We start from the raw sequence: 7,366 nt of genomic DNA on the forward strand, positions 1-7,366 counted from the left end.
GTTGTAGTGCACGTCAAAGAACCCTAGTTGGTCAAAATTAATCCGGAGCCCTCCACTACGGCGTGCCTCATAATCAGAACTGGTTTTGGCACGTAAAACCCCAGAAAGAAGAAACCTTTGGCTGTAGTCTGACGCTGCAAACCATTGTGCCAGAAGGCGATTGACATCATTACCATGGGAAATTCAAATTAAAAGAGCAACCTGAAGTGCTTGAAGCATGTGTCCAACTCAACAGTGCAGCTACGGAGATTCACTGTATTTCAGTGTATTTGTACGAATAAGGTTTCCCACTCCTTGAATTTTTGCATTCAACATCCTTAAAATCCATGAATTGTTCTTGAATTTGAAGTCAAATGTGTGTGTTCATGGCTATAGCCTGCAACTAAAATTTTAGCCTCAGCCTTTAGGTTGTAGCTGTCGCACATGGCAAATAGTACAATTCTAGTCCTTGAGCTGTATTACTCTAAAAAGCAGACATACGTGCACGAAAAATATAAATGCATAATTAACAAATGCTCACATTAATTGTACAACAAATTGTTTTAGGCACATATTGCAATTAACGAAGTGTAGAAGGTGAGTTTGCAAGGAGTATCCACTTGGAACGAATTCTCAATTTGACACCAGTTGCGAGAAATTCACTTCTAAAATGTGTGGCGAAGTGCATTGATGTACCAGTTATATTTTTGGTATAATGCATGAAACGGCGCTTTATAAAAAATAAGGTGGAACAGCAATGCATAGTCATAGTTACCACAAGTGTGACAACGTTATCTTGAAACCGTGCCATGCTCTGAATTCGCTCTGAAGTGGATATACCTTTCAGAATCACTGGCTACGATATGCAAAACGCAATGTGTGCTTAAAGTAATTATTTACAAACATAATTCACGGCAATTTGTTAGCTATTGTGGAAGTAATGTCCGCCTCTTTGAGCAATCCAGTTAGGATTATGCTATCTGTCGTAGACAATGCTTAAAAATTCTGTATAGTCTAAAAATTTATAGTGTGCAGCGATACAACACATGGTATAAGACGACCCAGGTTATTGGCAATCTACAAACATTTGTGAATCAAGCTTTTCTTCACTCGTACCCGCCGTGGTTGCTCAGTGGCTATGGTGTTGGGCTGCTGAGCACGAGGTCGCGGGATCGAATCCCGGCCACGGCGGCCGCATCTCGATGGGGGCGAAATGCGAAAACACCCGTGTACTTAGATTTAGGTGCACGTTAAAGAACCCCAGGTGGTCCAAATTTCCGGAGTCCCCCACTACGGCGTGCCTCATAATCAGAACTGGTTTTGGCACGTAAAACCCCATAATTTTTTTTTCTTTTCTTCACTCAGTAATTGTTCTGGGTGAAAGCGATAATTTTGCATCGACTCTGTATCGTAGGGCAAGATAGCTAGCTGAGAATGATTAGTACGGACTGACAGTAGGTCGGGGGCCACACGTACAAGGTAGTGCCCAATTTTAAGTTGCTATTTATAGAACTTCAATCCATAAAAGAATTTCAATCGTGCAATCTACATGCATATGAACAAATTTTAATGACCTACTTTGCGTAATAGAGCAGTTGCATGAACTAGTTGCAGAGTTAAATGAACTCTGCTATCAGCTAGCTTCCAGATTCGCTCTAGCTCGTTAACTAATGTTTGTATGTCAATCCCAGATTACACTAGCATACTCCAGAGCTGGTCGAACTTTGCGTTATATGTCATAAGCTTTACATCAAGTATGATGCCTCTTAATTCCTGCCTTAAATTGCCTAGCTTGCATTGTGTATTCAACTTTAAATGTTATTTGTAACGCAGACATTTTAGTTGAGTGTATTGCCTGTCTTATAGAAGTATTTACTCCAATGGCAGTGGTTTTTATTCTAAACTGTCGTGCAGGAAAAAAAAAATCGGGCCCGCCAGATGGCTTAGCGGCTATAGCATACGTTGCGCTGCTAAGCACAAGGTCGCGGGTTTGAATCCGGGCATGGCGGTCGCATTTTTAATGGGGCGAAAACGCTCGTGCAATAAAGTGTCCTTCCTTCATAACCATATTGAGATTTTGGCTCGTAGAACTCCAGAATAACTTCCATTTCTCTTGTTGCGCACCACTCAACAGCACTGAAAGACTAATATTTACTTAATAAACGTTTATCATTGTCATGGTTACTTCCTCTGTTGAAGCGGGCATCGCCTCATAAGAACTCCTTTTGTGGAGAAGCCAGCTTTAACAAGCGCTCAGAGCGGATGCAGCTAAGTTGCACAACGAATTCGTACACTGACAGGGCACCCTGTGCGTGCGAGTGTTGTAATTTAATTATGAGACACTCTCTTGATCACCGTATATTTTTTTAACCATAGGAAGTACAGAAAAAGAGAAGATAAAGGTGGCTTATCTCTCGACGTTGAGCTGCGTGCTGCCACGCTGAATATTTGCAAGATTAGTTTTATCCGTGTTCTCTATATTACGGATTTAACTTTCGAGTTGTAAGATGAAGAGATGATATTGCTGCTGGACTCCACTGCAAGGACATTTCATCCGTTTTAAAATTGCCTCGTAGGAAGCTACAAAATATTGTAAATGGTCATGTACCTAAAAGTGACTAATGTATAATTAGCGTTTCATGAAATAAGTTACAAATCAACGCGTCTCACGTACCTATCTGCCTCCCGCTGACCCTAAATCGCCTTCATATATGGTTCTAATGAGATGTGTACAGGAATTATTGGCCGTCTTCGCGGAAACACCCGGTACTTCACCTGTTGTGCACCCGCACCAACCATGGGCAATGTCCTTTCTCACGGGCTTGTTGAATTCCTGCGGGTTTCAACTGTTCGGCACATTCTAGGGAGCTAGGCTGGTATACTGAACACAACCGCGGAGCCACGCTTTCCAGCCACTTTATTCAGGCGATAAGAAGGTATGTTGCATGTAGCTGCTCCCTTGATCTTCTCTTTGCAACTTTCCCTACCTGCGTATTCCTCGCCTTGTTCCGCCTTTTTGATGAGGGCTTCGGCTGCTGAAATTCGACCGATGTTTAGAAATATAATTTTTTGAAGATGTGGTACATTGCGGTGAAGTTCGACAGATGACCGAAGGGGCAATGTCCAATATTCCTGGGTATGAATATGCGAGAACTTTTCAAAAAATAATCGTATTTGCGAATATATTGACTATTCTATCGGAAGACCGAATCAAATAGTACAACATTCAATTCGTTATTCGGACGCAGTGCATACACATTGAAATATAACGTCTGTGCATGGTGTTCACATTGGAAATTAAAATAACATGTTGAAGGGGGGGGGGGGGTGAAAAAATACTGAAGAAGCCGCCGTTGGTGCTTCTAATGTGCTTGTTCTCCTATTGCCAGTATTTTCAGAAATAAAGCGAAATTATGAATAAAAGCCGTGCACGTCCGCGTCAACAATGATGCAGTTAGCTTTTAGCCACAATGACATTTTAAGAGGAAATGTAGAGGCAGCTCAAAAGAAACCACAAACGGTTTGGGTAACAGGACTCTGGTAATTACATTTTAGGAGCAGGGTGGGCAGAGCCCCCCTGGAAAACTTCGGAGGGGGCTCGAGCCCCGGAGCCCCCCCCCCCGTAGTCGGCGCCATGGGACGCTCAACGGTGGTAAGACATGTACGATCTGCCGCGGGCAGACTGCGTTCGGCCTTCAGCCTTTCGGCAGCGTAAAAGTCCCTCTATTGTACGGGGCAGTGCAGCTACACAGCAAATAACTGGGTGAGCAGACATCGTTCGGACGGCGCGCGGAGGTTGTGCCCACGGAATGCAGGTTACGCTGTAAAACGACCACGGACGGCAACTGACCAGACGGCGTTGCGCCGGCGTGTTCCGCGCCCGCGATTCGGTCGCGCTGCACCACATGCGTCGACCGCCATCTCGTCAAAGCTGTCAGTATGCGGGAAACCGCACCTCTCTTCCTCCTCATGTGTGACTGAACATCCTCGGTCTCCCGCAACAGCGCGGACGGGAAGTTTATTTAGAATCTGTAGTGGTCATTCTGATTTCTTCCGCATATGCGACACATGTTGTCTTCGGTATCGGCCAATTTTTCTACAACACTCACTTGCCAAGGTCGGCGGCCATGACGTACTACATGGTGGCGGCATGATGACGACTGTTGGCGATGACGCGGTACGTGACGACGATGAAATGACGAAGGCATGCTGTATGACGTACGGATGATGGCATGACGAAAGAGATGAAAATTCTCAAGTGATGACGATGGTATAACGATGACAACGTGATGACTACCGGATGACGAAATGACCACGACAGCAAGAGAACGATGGCATGACAATGGCGGCATAATCGCATTGAATGACGACAACAGGATTACAACAGTAAGACGACGACTGTATGGCGACAATGGCGTGAGGATGATTGCTTGACGAGACTCTGGTGACGGCGATAGAGCGCCCATGGTGGCATCGCGACCACGGTATGACAACGAATACATGACGACGATTTTCAGAAGATCGCGCTCACACGCACTGCGGTTGAACAATTAAAAAATTTGCGAAGGGAACAGTACAACTACATGTTTTCTTAATTTCGTAATTGCATTGACATACTTGGTTGGAATGCGGGTAGTAGAGCGACGGGTAGGAACCCGTCGCTCTACTACCCGTGTGTTCGTTCCCGAAAGCCCCCGACGACAACAGGCCCCCTTATGCCGCAATTAACCATTGCACTAAAAGAGTCAATGTACTAATCGATTTTGCTTTTACATTTTGCTTTATTTGCACACAAAATTAGTATGAGCTAGGGCAAAACACTCGTTGACAGTCGCAGTAGAAAGCGCTTCCATCTTCAAGAGTGTCCACTCGATCTTCAGATATGGACAAATAAAAGAGAGAAAGGAAAGGAAGAAATAAAGAAAGAAAAGGGCGCACTGTTCTCATATTTTCCACACCTTCAGCACTAAAGCGGTTAAGGCGGTCATCTTTCTTCGAAAAAAAAAAAAAGTCCATGTCTTGCTTCTTGCAAATTATACCTCCCTCCCGCCTCAAGAACAATCACACACACACAAAAAAAGGGATAGGTTTGAGGAAACAAAATGCACACAGAAAGAAAAAAAAAAGCTCCCAAGAGAGATTTTCGCTGGAAGTACACGTATGTGTTGTTGACTCATTCAGTTCCGACATATTGACCATTGTGCTCACTTTTACCTTTTGTGCCCTAGCTTTCTTTGGGGTTTCTTACAAGTGTCTGGGTGCGTTCCGTTGAGTTGCTGCCTGGGGAATCTAACGAAATCGTCGGGCGGCTCGGCGGACCTGCATGGCCGAGAGCACGTGGCCGTACGTCTCGCGCATCCAGCTGTCACGTTCTCCCCGGAGGCTCTCGCATTTGAGCGCCATGTGACGGCAGGCGCATTCGGGGCGCTGGTATGGGTGCACCAGATACTGTGCGTCGTCCTCTGAAGCATCTTCGGCTGACTTGTCGGCAGGGAAGCAACCTTCTGGCTGTCGCTCCTGAAAGCTGGTCTGTTCGCATTGACGCAGCCGCCACGTTTCTTCAGGGGCTTTGACTGTTGCGCCATTCTGCAGAGAATTGCTCTCGTACGGCTGTGCTTCAGGAGCGGGTGGAGTATCCAGGAAAGCTACACGTCGTCGTTTCGACGGTGTCTCTTCAGGATTGTTAGTTATTGGAGTAGCCAGCGGATCCATGCAGCGCCGTTTCGGCGGTACCTTGACGGGAAGGCCCGTTATTGCAGCATTTGTTGGAGCACACAACAGAAAATCACATCGTAGCTTCGGTGGTATTTCGCCAGGGATGCTTGTTCTTGGAGTGCTGGGAATACCTAGCGGAGCCTCACGTCGTCGTTTGGGTGGTATTTCGTCGGCATATCTCTTTCTCGGAGCAGTTGGAGGAGTAGCAGGAAGAGTTTCACGCCGTCGCTTCAGCAGCATCTTGTCGGAAATTCCCATCATTTGAACACTTGGTAGAGCAGCTGGAAGAGCCAGACATCTTCGTTTTGGCGGCACCTCTTCAAAATATATCTTCCATGGAGCAGTTGGAAGAGTAGCCGACAGAGACTCAAGCCGTCGCTTCTGCGGTATATTGTAGCGACTTCCCATCATTTGAACACTTGGCAGAGCAGCTGGCAGAGCCAGACATCTTCGTTTTCGCTGTATCTCATTCGGCACGCCCACTGGAACCCAGAAGAGTGCTGGCTTTGATATCCCAGTAGTCATTCCTCGCTGTGGTGAGCTTGAGTGCAGAGGACTCTCTTGTATGCTTGCGGACTTGTGAGGGCACTTGCGAGGCAACTGAAGAAGCGCTGTGACCAGCAGATGATCTGCAGGTGACCGGCAGAAATGTGTCAAAAGCTGCGATAAGCGGCCCCGCACTGAGGTCGGCGCTCGCTCGCCATGATGCTCGCGCTCTGCATGCGACATCGTCGTTCTCGCGGGGCCCCCACCAGCATCAAAACCGAGGCTGTCCCAATATCAGTGATCTTGTGTTGCAGTCAAGGACCACAACATGGACGTCTTATTGGAGGAAAGAGATTTTCGTATCAAGTGAACGTATTTACGTTTAAGCGCTGTATGCATCCTGCAATATGCTTACAGTGAAGTCGTCGTCGTCGTCGTTGTTGTTGTATTTTAAATGTATTGAATGGCGGCACCTTGGCACTTTTAACTGGCCTTCTTCTTCATCAATTAAAGAACACGAATTGAGGATGAAGTCTGTCGCGTCGAAAATTAGTAAGAGCGCGTATCAATAGATGAACAACAAAAACAACAACACGACAAGAGAATCGCGCGCACTTTATATGCTATGTCGAATGATTAAAACCAAACACAACGGACCTAAGCCAGTGCAGTAGAAGTTGGCATGAAGCGTATGTTCCTAGGCCCTGATAATCAGGGGCGTAGCCGGGGGGGGGGGGGGGGGTGATGATGCTTCAGCCCCCCCCCCCCCCCCCCCCGAAATTTTTCGTGCTGACATGCACCGCCGACCAAAACAAATACCGGCGCCGGGAATCATTCTGGATTTTCTCAACGTCTTTTTCACGCTCGACAAGACATTTCGGCACGAACATTGCGAGCTCGGGCTGAATTTCGTGGCAACGCCCTTGCACACGGAGTCGCATAACGCAAGGAGCCCCATCCGAGCACAAACTTTCAAGGGCTTTTCGACAACGAGCGGGCGCGTTGCGGCATCTCGCAGCGGCCGCGGAATCTACGGAGCGCATGGATTTCAAATCCGAAACTTTCTGGGTATAAAGTTCTCATAAACTTTTGACGCGAAAGGTGCACTGACATTTCCAAAGACGTGCTTTAGATTTTCAATTCTGCAACTTTATGGGTTTAATGTTCTTGTAAACATGCGCGCACT

The sequence above is a fragment of the Dermacentor silvarum genome, chromosome 1 (genome assembly GCF_013339745.2).
Source record: "Dermacentor silvarum isolate Dsil-2018 chromosome 1, BIME_Dsil_1.4, whole genome shotgun sequence".
In the NCBI taxonomy this organism is placed as follows: domain Eukaryota; kingdom Metazoa; phylum Arthropoda; class Arachnida; order Ixodida; family Ixodidae; genus Dermacentor; species Dermacentor silvarum.